Here is a 12,583-nt window from a genome sequence, read left to right as displayed (position 1 = left end):
TGCATGCTGCTAGCGAGTGGAATATTCCAGAAGGGTACAAGCATGCCAACCAATCATAGAGGGCCACATAGCAAAGAGCCCTATAGTTTGAGACCCAATGAAACTTCATGTATTTTATGACACTGAAGATGACTTACACTAGGGGTGGGTATAGTTGTCCACCTGACCTTAGAGACCCAAACACAATCCTATCCACCATTGAAAGTATACCTAGATTTTCCCCGTAGACCAACCACAATCCAATTTAGGTTTTCTTATTTTGCCACGTATTATGATGTCAATGATGATGAGTTTTTACTATGTAACTGTGTTTTTTCATGTAAATCGTTGAGAGACTTGAGCGAAAGTCTGTTGATGTCCGTTCTACTCCCTGTTTTAGATCATTGTTAATAGAACAGCTAAATATTTCCCAACTTCCTGAGTCGGTTTTATCATTGATGTATGAGTAACTTCTGCATCCCCATCCATCCCATATAGCGCTACCTCGCTTTTAGAACAGACCTACATGTGAAGCAACAAAGCACCACACAAGGCATCACGATCAGTTTGATACAATATTATGGATCCCATAAGAAGGAAAGGAAAGTGAGGGCTCAGGTTGAAGTCTATGGAAAGTGAGGTTTCTGAGGGTTACAGGCAGGGGATACAGGGTAGGGAGGGAAAGACGGACCCATTCTGGGTTGGGACGCTCCGAAGATGCTCGCTCTGTGAGAGGTTCTTTGAAAAGCTGAATCTTCAGCCCTTTTCTGAGTTGAGGTGACCGGGGGCTTGTCTACTGTCATGTAGATTGTTGTTCAATGTTAACTCCATATTGATTACAAAGGCATGTCTCTGGACATTTTCTTTTTGCAGGCTTGGTTTGCAATTTGCAGTGCTTGGTTTGCAAGCCGGTGATATCCAGGCGCTTGATATGGCATTGTCTTCCTGCGATTGGTGGGTTTGCGGTCAGTGCCTCTCAGTGGATTCAGACACTTTTGAATGTGACGCTGGTCTTGATAAGCAGTGAATAAACTTCCCTTATGATCAGGTTATGTGGTCATGTTCTGCAGGTGCACACGCAATATTACGGTAGAACACTGAGTTTTAGGAACATTGGGAGAGTTGAGTTCCAGGGGACATTATGCTGTTAGGTCAATGTGAAAGCTGAGGTCATGGTGAACAAAATGTGTTATGTTAGGAGGGAAGGGTTGCATCAGTGGGGAACACATGCACCATTGGGTAGATGCGACAGTTTGGGTTAGTGAGTGTCACGGACTAGAAACCACATACAAGTTTACTTTTTCTTTTATCTTGGAAAAACATAACAAGGATTAGGTTTTGACCGAGCCCTTGGGATAGAGGTTGAATTTCACAAATCCATCCGGCTATCTTTAGGAGTGTGGTCTTCCGTCCTTTCCTCGCTCTCCTACTGCAGACCCGCCTTCTTGACAGAAGACAGCCACTTTCTGTCGCTGTGATTTATTGGTTCTCAATAAATCTCTTTATGGGCCTTGGAATGCATCTTTCTTGGTCCTCTCTGACGTCATTGGGATAACACATTGAACCACCTGCACTTCAACCAGGTACACCCACCTTGTATCCTTAGGTCTTCCATTGGGGATCTGGTGTTGAGAACATGTGCAGATAGCTAGACCTCCTGCTAGAAATGAGTTCCATCACTTTGCAAGCCTCCCAGACCTGCTGGATTAGGTAGGGTGCGGAATGCTGGCTGAACAGGTAGCAGCCTGAGCTTGGAGCTCCTGTCTCCCTGATCTCTGATATTTAAAAGATACAAACTTTACTGAATAACAAAAAGAAGATTGATGTACAAGAGAGCCTTGCCCCCCAAAAAACAAAAGCTGACATGGAGGAGGCTCCCGGCACCCAGGATATTTACTCTCTGCTTCTGAAGGTGGCCCAGGATGTAGGTGAGGTGAAGTCCTCTTTGGATTACTTAAATGTTAAAGTCGCTAACCTGTAGGGAAGGGTTAGCCGGGTAGTAAATGAGTCTGTTGATCTGTCTTCAGAGATTGCTGGTAGCTACAGAGCGTATAATCATTTAAGGAAAGATTTGGCAGATATGAAAGCTAAAAACATGGTTCTGTGGCTCATGGGTCTACCTGAAAATACAACTGGGAATGGTCAACTGGAAGATATTTTACAACAAGATTTGTCCGGGCTTTATTTTCAAGGTGTTTTATGCCCAGGATACTTGGACTTTGCTTTTAGAGTTGGAAAGCCTGTTCGTACTAGACCCAGACAATGGCTTTCACAAAAACAAGTGCAAAGGAAAAGTATTGAAGGTTGCCTGGGAGAAGGGTCGTACTTTTTTATTATAAGGAACAAATTGCCATATTCCAGGATCTCCGAAAGGAAAAAGAGGAAGTTATTCACAGAGGCGAAGAAATTAGCAAGAGAAAAAAACTTGAAGACAACACTAGTTAAACCAGCAATTTTAAAGCTTTTCTTGCCAAGTGGTGTTAGGATCACAGAGGATCCAGGCGGTAGATTGGATTAATAATTTTCGGGCTCAAAGTTGAATAAGGCCCAACAATCTTCTGCAGTTTGCTTGATTTATGACAATGAGTATGGACTGTCTTTTGTGTTTGCGACAACAGGGATGGGCAATATGTTTGCAGATGAGCAGGTTTGGTCGAGGAATAATTGTGTTGGGGCGAATGCAGACTTTTTTTTCTTATTGTGTTATAAGTATATTATATTTAATTAGAAGGTAAATTGTGTGGTTGCCGACTGTCCCCTTGACACATTTTAAATGTTAAAATATGTTTAGGTTGCATTATTTAACTTATTGGCATTAATAACATTGGGGCAAAATAGCGCATAATAACTGTTTACGAATTTAATTTAAATTGGTGTTAGCGTTCGTTCTCCCTTGCGCCCCGTTTGAGGTGCCTTTCTCTAATACGGGCTCCGGATTGCAAACATGGAGATGGCCTGGAGCGAGTCCACTCACTGCATCTATGGTCGTGATGCAGAGGTGTTTGTGAGGTGGGTTTTTAGGGGTTTCAACTGTGGCAAGGATATCCTGTACATTAACTATAGAATGCTAATTGTTGGAGGGTAAACATTTTTAAAGACTGCTTCCCAGACATGCCTCGTTTACTTGTGAGTAAATAATTACATAAAGAACTGGTAAATTGTCTGATTTAGAAAAGCTTTAAACAATGGAGCAATTAGGCCATCTATGTGTGGTTGTGTGAATGTCTGAGGGGGGTGTATATTTGAAACCTCCTGTAGTCATCAATAGTCATTGATAGCCCCCCGCCTCTCCTACATGGTCGCGTTTCTTTGTTAGGGCTAGTCTGGATTAACTGAAGAAACAGTACGTGAGTAACAGAGTATGATTTAATAATAATACATTTTTTTAAATCTCTGAAAAAAATGAATTACAACATTTCGTTTTGGGTGGTGTGAAACGATGCAAGTGCACATGTACACACTCCGGTTCTTAAGACCTATTCAGGAGAGGGAAAAAAGTAAAGACAGCATGTGTGCGGTTTCGTATCTAAAGGGAGGCAGCTGTGGTATGTCTGAGGGCATTGGTCAAGAGTGCCATGGAATGCAGAGAGGCTTCGCTGCCCCGGCGTAGGTATATGTGACGTGCCCGTCGATGCAAGGCTGTGTGGCGAGAGCGTCACAGACAACAACCTCGCTGTCATTTTGGATTTCCACACATTCTGCGACACAGATTTAGGTGGCGATGCAGTGCCGTTGCTGAAATGTGCACACACCCGCAAACACCGCTATCACAAATGAAAGCCGCCATGTTTTATCGTGGCTGCACTGGTTTTAGTGGTCATGTTAGGTTTCACCTTTGTCGTTTCATAAGGTCATGCGTAAGGATGTGTGGATCCAAAAACAGTAAATCAGTATGCAGGGCCAGTGCAAGGAATTTTGCCACTCTAGGCAAACTGTCAGATTGGCGCCCCCCCACCACAATCTTTCCGAGTCCTAACCGTTCTCAACCAACCATCACTATTTTGTTACTGATTGCTGCAACCTGTTAAATTACCTTCACCTAACACATGGCTCACGTCTTCTGCTGTGTATGGATTCCAAGGCACTTTCTTCACATCAAACTGCAAGAGTACTAGCATGTCGCTGGTACACTGTATCCAGGCAGGCTGGCTGCCATATGAAGGCTCTCGGATGCAGTTGTATGTCAGCTGCACAAATGCTCGCAGTGGGCAATGGCAGGTTGGGAGACAGCCAGGAACAGCAACCGAGAGCTAACCGCTTGTGCAGGGTTATTATTCAAAGGGACTCTTTCACAGTGTGTGTCAGTGTGACACTTATTGTACACAGGGATTCACACAGCAGGCTTTGCTTGTATTGATGACTGATGCTGGCTGATAAAGTAAAGTAAACACAGTTTGGCTTTCTTTTGTTTTGCTATCACTCAACTTACCATCCACACTGAATCTGTTGGTTGTCTCTGTGACCATCAATCTGGCTTTAGAGCATCCAGACGCACGGACATTGCTCTTCTGAACACCCGGGAAGACCTGCTCTCAAAGCTTGGCTCTAACTCTCCCTCTGTCCTCATTCTTCTTGACCTCTTTTCTGCTCTCGATATGGTAAACCACAACATCCTGATAATCTGTCTTTGTGATACCCTGGGCATCACAGATCACGCCCTGGCGTGGCTCACCTCCTTTCTCTCTGACCGGTCCTCCGAGGTGGAACTTTGGATTTTTCTCTCCTCTATTAATCTCTCTACGTGTGGTGACCACCAGGGATCTAACCTATCCCCCTGGTTTTTCAATATCTACATGGCCCCCTTGGCCCACAGGATCTCTACTTTACCTCTAACTGTCAGTGTTATGCAGATGACACGCAGCTCTCTTTCAGGCTACCCTCGGCCTCCTCCTCCTCGCTCATTCCTGACTGTCTATCTGCAGGTCAGTCTTAGTTTGCAGCTAACAATATTTGCCTGAATGCCAGTAAGTCAGAGATCGTACTCATTCCCACCCTCACACTGGCCAACCTCCCTAGGCCCTGCACCCTCATCTATCAATGAGGCAAAAAATCTAGGGGTCATCTCTCCTTCTGCTCTCACATCTCAGGCATCTCCAAAAAGTCCCACTTCCAACTGCATCTCCTGAGAGGTATTCTGCCTTTTCTCACTTTTCCCCAGAGACTCACCACCTCGCAAGCCTGGCTCTCTCTAGGCTGGACTATTGCAACAGTCTCTTTCTCAATCTTCCTACCTCTACTCTCTGTCTTCTACAACTCATCCAGAACCGATCCGCAAGACTTATCCTTGGCCTCAAGCCCAGGGACTACGGCGCTGAAATCCATACACTGGCTCCCCGTGGCTGCAAGGATCAAGTTCAAGACCCTCTGCATAATCCACAAGGGTTTGTGGGGCCAGGGCCTTCACTATCTACAATGCTCTCTTCCTAAATACTATCCCTCTAGTGTCCTCCACTCGTCATCCTCCAACTCTCTGCGGGTGAGCCACTTTCACAGAGATTTGGGGGTAGATCTCTATCTTCTGCAGGTGCCTCCCTCTGGAACAGACTCCCTGACTCTCTCCGTCTTGAGCCGGAGCACCTTAAGTTCCGTAAACTCGTCAAGACCTTCCTCTTCTTTTCCTCCTTCTCTCTCCCTCTCCCCTGCTAACCTCTGTTCTTTTTCTCTCCACCCTCCTTCTCCTCCCTAACTGTGTTCAGTTTTGCTAACTGGTTGCCTGGTTCACCTCCAGAGCCTTGCAGGTCCCAGGCCCCCCGCCATTCTTTTGTACTTGCTTCCGAGCCACTGCACTATGTTCAGCATTACTGCACTTTCAGCTCACGCTCCATGGGCAACCTCTCTGCACTTAACCCAGGGCCCTGCTGGACTGGACTCATTTGTTCCCCCCAGGTGCCTCTTCCTCGCACCTCTGTCTGTACGCATGCATGACCTACATGTACCAGGACTAGTTAGTTTGTCTGTCCTGTCGGTTACATGTAATTATAACAAATCCAAAACAACTAATACCACATAACACATTTCTTTATTGTTGTTTTTGATGGGGTTCTGCCCCAACCCCCCCATTTTTTTGTTCTTAATACATTTCCCCCACCCCCAAAACCACTATCTCCCCCCTCCAAACATCTTTTTTGTTTTTTTCCAAATTCAGTATTTTGGAATTCATTATTTTAGGTTTTTTATAATGGTATTAGTTATTTTGGTATTCATGATAATCACTGCGTACTGTCCTGCCCCCCACGCCCTTTGTGTCCCTTCTCCCTAGCTTGGTCGCTACTGTAACACTTCATGCACTTGAACTAGGTGCAATGCCGTCAGGCCGAGTATGCTAGTTTTTCTGTCAATCACTCAGAAATTTCAAGGCCTAAGAGTGATTACTGTATTTCCTTGTTCCCTTCCCGCCTTGAAGCGCTTTGAAGCACTCCACCTGTGTATAAGCACTGTGTAAAAGAACAATATAATAAGTAAAAATAAAGAAATGAGTGTCATGATGTTCCCTTAAATAGGTTACCTTGCACTCCAGTACTAGAGGAAGTGTGATGAGCCGGCACTCCTCACAGCCCCCAACACCCCTTTTTCTTTTTTAAGCAACAACTGTATTTCAAAGTAACCTACTTGCGCAGAGGTGTGCGCAAGCAGTCATGAACCGCACATACTCAAAACATAATTTGCTGTTGGTGCAGCTTGACTGAAGGGGCCGAGGGCTGACTCTGAGATGACCTCGGGCGATATGGGGCTATTGGCTTGAGTAAAGCGAGCTGAAAGACATCCCAGGAGAGGATGTGTTTTGGGCAGGAAGTGGGTGGGAATGGCTGACCATTGGGATTAGCATGGCCTTAGGTAGTCAATGGACTGCAAGCTCAAATGGGCACACGTGTCCCACGAAGGCAGATGGGGCAACTCAGCCTGCCCATGTTCCTTGCATTTGATGTAATCACTAAAACAATGTCCGAGAATCAGAAGACTCTGCGACCTGCAGCGACACTGGGATTGCCTGCATTCTAGGGTCTCAGTAAACATCCCGATTTTTATTCCACTTGGGGCATTCCGTGAATTTCTTGCCTCCATCTCCCCTGGATGCATTGAAAAGCTATATTCCGAATCCCCAAATGGGTAGCGTGGTGGACTGGCTGCATTATTCGACGTCCTGGCTCTTTCAAGAACAAGTGTTGCCCCAAGGAAGGAAATGGCAGCCATGTCATTGATTGACCTTGGAAGGTTGAAAGGTGGAGTTGGTACTTCTTGCATTAGTGCCATTGACCGGAAGGGTTTGCACTGCACACAGGTGAGGCGTCTACAGCAGACCTGTTACCCAAGTGAGATAAGTTAATAAATAATATATTGCACGCACGCACCTCTGCCTACACTCTGTGCTATTTTCCACTGTTATAGTCAGTGCATTTAGATTAAGGGTACAAATGGGCGTGCAACCCAAACTATGTTTTAAAGGTGTTTGCAGGAGTTGCACTGACTTTTGTGTAGTGGAGTGTGAAGAAGACACAGGGCACACACACACACGCATCTATTCTGCACAGTGGCATTCTCCTAGTGTTGCACGCGCAGTACAGCAGAGCACACATGTTAACTGCAGCATTCCCTGATAGACTCACACCATAACCATCACGATGATCGGTTGTGACTCGGGTGTGCACGCATGGTGCTTTGTTCATGGCCTGCCATGTGGAGTGTTAAAATGTGCAGGTGCTGGACTGTGCCAGCGCTGCCATGCCCATGCCACTCGTGATCCTGACCCGACCCCAACCTTTGCGCCGTGGCAGCGCCACCTGGTCTGCTGCTGCTGCAGCCAGCCTCAGCCTGCAGACAGTCAGTGCCGGTGCTTTACAGGCAAGGCAGTTAGTATACAATTAGTGTGGAGGTGTTAAAGCAGCATTTTGCCACTGTAACATTTCCACATATAGGCAAGCGCCTAACCTTGCATAGTGATAGCACTGGCCCTGTCAGTATGTGGTAGGGTGGGGGGGATGCTGTGATGGGGGCTGGGCGGGTGCCTTGATGGTGCTCCGAGGGCAATCACTGGAATTCTCGCAGATGTGTATATAGTCCCATGTCGCACCCGAAGTGTCGCGCTTGCCCTCTGCAGGGGAATTGGTGATGTCAGTGAAAACTAGAGAAATATGGAGGAGTGTATAGCCTCCTGTGCCTTGTAGTCCACGCTTGGCTGTGTTCAGCTCTAAAAAGTAATTCATAAAATGAACATTCAGTAGATGGGATGTAATGGAGTTAAGGATTGGATATAATGGAGTTAAGGTTCTGATAACGCTAACCACAGGTATATTCAAGGAAAAGTGACAATCAAAAGGCAACCTGTTCCATAAGGCTAGAGCCATTAAAGTGTTTGGAGGATGCACAAAAGGGAAAGATAAACTCGCCATATGCACAAAGCCGGTATATACAACTGTTTCAGTGTTTCAGGGTCCTGGATTTTAGCATCTGCAAAGCTGGTGCTCAGGCATTACACTTTCCCTGGTTCTTAGGACCTTTGCAGTAGTTAATAACTTAAAATGAAACCTCACGTGCATTTTTTACTAGACAAACAGCCTCTCACCCCTTAAGAAAAGTGAACTCTAACCTTCTACTAGTACCCAGATTCAAGCGTACCAAATCCGGTGGGAGCAGCTTCCCTGTTAAAGCTGCACAATACTGGAACTCCCTCCCCCCTGCCTTAAGGGAAGATCTACCCTACTCACAATTTAGAGCTAGTCTCATTTACTGGCTAAAGGAACATGATGTCTGACCTTACTTCACTTGCAACCTCCTAGCATTTATTGTATATATGTGACTTCATTGCTTCTGTTATTTACTTGTATTTATTGTATAATACTTATCCACTTGCCTGTTGCTCATGCATGCAGCATTGCAACCAGAGCGGTACCTATTATTCATGTCTATTATGTAACATAAGCTTAACAACCCTCTTTATGCCTTCGCGGCCTTATACCTTTGGGTCTGGTGCGCAATACAAATAAACAAACAAACAAACAAATATATATTTTATAGATGGACATCTTTTGCATTGCAGGGGACGACAGAGTACACTCGTAAGAATAACAAAATACATAAAGCTGTATAAATCCACGTACACATATTTGTTCCGAGTCATTCAAGGTTGCCAGGGCAGATTTCACTGCACTGGGGAAAAGTAAAGTTTATTTTGATTCATGTCAACCAGAAAATACTTAAGTGCAGTCCAGAATAAAATGCAAAAAAGCAAAAAAAATAAAAAGGTCTCTTTAATGTCAACATTCAAGCTAAAATGATATTACTGTGCAGAATGCGATGCATGGTAAGCAATGGTTTCTAAAGCAATCCTAGATGGAGCACTGGTGGAAGCAGTTATGCCATTTTAAACAATCTAAATACAAAGGCAAAAGCAGCTGATCAGATCCTTAGTGGTTATTACACTAATCAAGTAGCAGCTACACTTTATTTAAAGGGCATTAAATGTGCTGCAGAGAATTACTGATTTCCCTTTAAGAGGGCTTTAGCTTCTGGTGCAGATTTTGGGGAAAATAGGAATCACGCGGCCCAATCAAGGATGATCAGAAAAACTAAATGAAACGGGTTCGAGGAATCCTATTAATAGGTTAAGAAGAGCAGAATGTTTACACCCTGACTATATGTTTTAGACGATGTAAAACTAGGAATTTATGATAAGCCCAGGAAGGATAGAACATCTAAATAAATGGATATTAAGAAGTAGAAAATAAGGGGGGTGGGTGTGTCTCGTGTATGAGGAATAATAATAGATACAGGGTGGGCTAATTAAAGCTTACAATTGTGAGGTTGCCAACACACTCCATTTCAGCTCTGATGTGGAGTATGTTTCAAAAGTAACGTTCTTTTTACGTTTGTATTTGTGATTTGCTTTTATTCTACTTGGTGTTTTTTTATACCACATTGTCTGAGGGGAATTGAGGAGAATTCGAGGGAAATGGCGGTTCCGATAACGAATAGTACAGACTCTATAAATGTCGTGACATGGAATGTAAATGGGATAAATGATCCAATAAAGAGGAGAAAGGCGCTTTCACACGCGAGACATTTAGGGGCAGACATGGCCATGTTACAGGAGACATTTAATTGACAAAGAGGCTGAAAAGTTGAGAAGATGTTGGGTTGGTCAATTTTTCCACTCCTCTTACTCGACAAATTCGAGAGTAAGAGGAGCTTTAATCTTGTTCCAGAAAAGGTTTCCAGGAAGGATATTACACTCTAATGCAGATAAGGAAGGACGGATGATATCAGTGTCCGTGAGTATTCAGGACATGGTTATGACAATTTGTAATGTTTATGCCCAAATGGTAGGCCTTATTTAGCACGGTGGACATCACTTGCTTGATACAAGAGGACAAAATATTCTGGTAGGGGATGACTTCAATGTTGTATTGGACCCTGTTCTTGATAGGAGTAGCCATAGACCCAGAGATGGTAGGAAGAAGGGAGGCATTTACTCATGCAGCACTTTGGTCTATTGGATGTGTGAATATTAGAACATCCAACGGGTCAGGATTATACTTTCGATTCAGGGGCAAATGATATTTACTCGCGAATAGACATCTTGACCTCACGGTTAGTGACACAGAATTTTGAGAGCTGCGGTATTGAGAGTATTGCTGTCTCAGATCATACTCCCATTAGGATGTGACTACCACTGGATTATTCATAAAATAAAACACATACTTGGAGAATGAAAACTGCAGTATTGAACAATGAGGAAATGAGGGAGGCTCTGGTGAAGGAGGCGTAGGAATTCATTACATTTCATTTAAATGGAGAATTGGAAATTGACACAGTGTGGGAGGGTTTCAAGTGCATCATGAGAGGGGTGCTTATGAGGCTTTTTGAAATTAAAAGAAATGAAAAGGACAAAGACATGGTTGCTCTGAGTGCATCTGTAAAAGAATTGGAATAGGATGTGATGTGTTCGTCTGATGAAAGGAAAAAGATTAAATCTTTTAAAATTGAAATATGATTTGAATTAAAACCTAAGTGAAAAAGCAGAATGCACCCTTTTTAAGGCGCGATGTAACTATTATGAGGCAAGAGAGAAATGCAGTCGACTGTTGGCACATTGAGCTTCATTACGATTGTGGAGGTAAGGCAACAACGGTGCCGGTAGTGCTACCGGCACCGTTGTTACCATACCGCCACATTACAAGTTCTGCTCACGGGTGCCGCACTACCATCCTCCCCATTCCCATTGAGCCATATGCGGGCTCAAATGGGAATTGGGACATACCTGCTCCAGGTCCCGCGCAAGGGAATTTACAGGGCCCGCCGAGGTCGCAATGGCCCGGTAGTTCTCCTTTCGCGGGACTCGGAGCCGGACCCGAGTTTGCGAGTAGCCAGTGTTGAATACCTGCTGCATTTCAAGTTGCTGTTCTCCTTCAAGCGCTTTCATGTCTCTAACAATCTTCAGGGAAACTGTCTTTTCAGGTGTTGCAAATTAATCTCAATTGGTCTCAGGGAATTCTGGTAGCTGTAGTCTGTTTTTGGTAACCAGGAACCAAGTCCCCTCCAGAAGTCCCGGGCTTTAGAGGCAGTGGCACCGGGGTCACCATGCCCTACCCAGGAGAGCCACATCATTTGTTTCCCCCAGACCCCCACCAGGAAAGAATTGTGCTTTTGGAGGGGAGCTGAAAAGGCAGCCTCCCTGAAGATTGTTAGAGACATGAAAGCGCTTGGAGAACAGCAACTTGAAATGCAGCAGGTATTCATCACTGGGAACTAGAGTGCGCGCCTCACCCACCCTCTGATTCTCTACATATTGGTTCAGAATGTCACGACCTCTACCTTAGGTATCCCATCTCCCACCAAGTCAGTAGCTCATTCATACACATGGTGTAAAACACCCTTATAGGTCTGCACAAACTCATCTCACCTGACACAAGAAGAAACCCAGTTGGACCAGGGCATGGCGCACCTGGAACCAGCTATGCCCATCAACACATGTATTATAACTCGATATGGAGGGGGAAGTGAGTTGCCAAGGCACCAGAAGCAACAGACTAGTTGTTATCAAGACTCTGGGTCTGGCTGGCTATATAGGCCACACCCAGGCAGGAATCCACGCTTCGCGTTGCATCTGCCTTCGACAGCAGACGCTCACCGCAGTTCCGGAGCTTTACTTGCATACTCCTTATCTTGGTCGCCCAGCCTCCGTCCAGCGGACATTCCGCTCTGGCCCCCGCATGCGACCATACTCGCCTATCATCAGCTCCGCATCGCCAGCGGCCCCTCCTCTTCATCGGGCCCGCGCGGCTTCACAGCAGCTCCGGCCCCCGTCTGCAATCATACTCACCTGTCACCAGCTCCACAGAGCCGGCGCCCCCTCCTCTTCATCGGGCCCGCACGGCTTCACAGCAGCTCCGGCCCCCGTCTGCAATCATACTTACCTGTTACCAGCTCAGCAGCACTGGCGGCCCCTCCTCTTCATCTGGGCCGCGCGGCTTCACAGCCGCTCCGGCCCCCGCATTTCCTTCAGCTAATCTGTTCACTCTGCTACATCCTGGAAAGAGAAGAAGACACGTGTTACGCCAATAAACAACCAGAAGCAAGGAAAAAACACCAAGGCAAAGACACACAACAT

The sequence above is a fragment of the Ambystoma mexicanum genome, chromosome 2q (assembly GCF_040938575.1).
Source record: "Ambystoma mexicanum isolate Mex_15411 chromosome 2q, UKY_AmexF1_1, whole genome shotgun sequence".
In the NCBI taxonomy this organism is placed as follows: domain Eukaryota; kingdom Metazoa; phylum Chordata; class Amphibia; order Caudata; family Ambystomatidae; genus Ambystoma; species Ambystoma mexicanum.
This window is presented reverse-complemented; position numbering follows the sequence as displayed.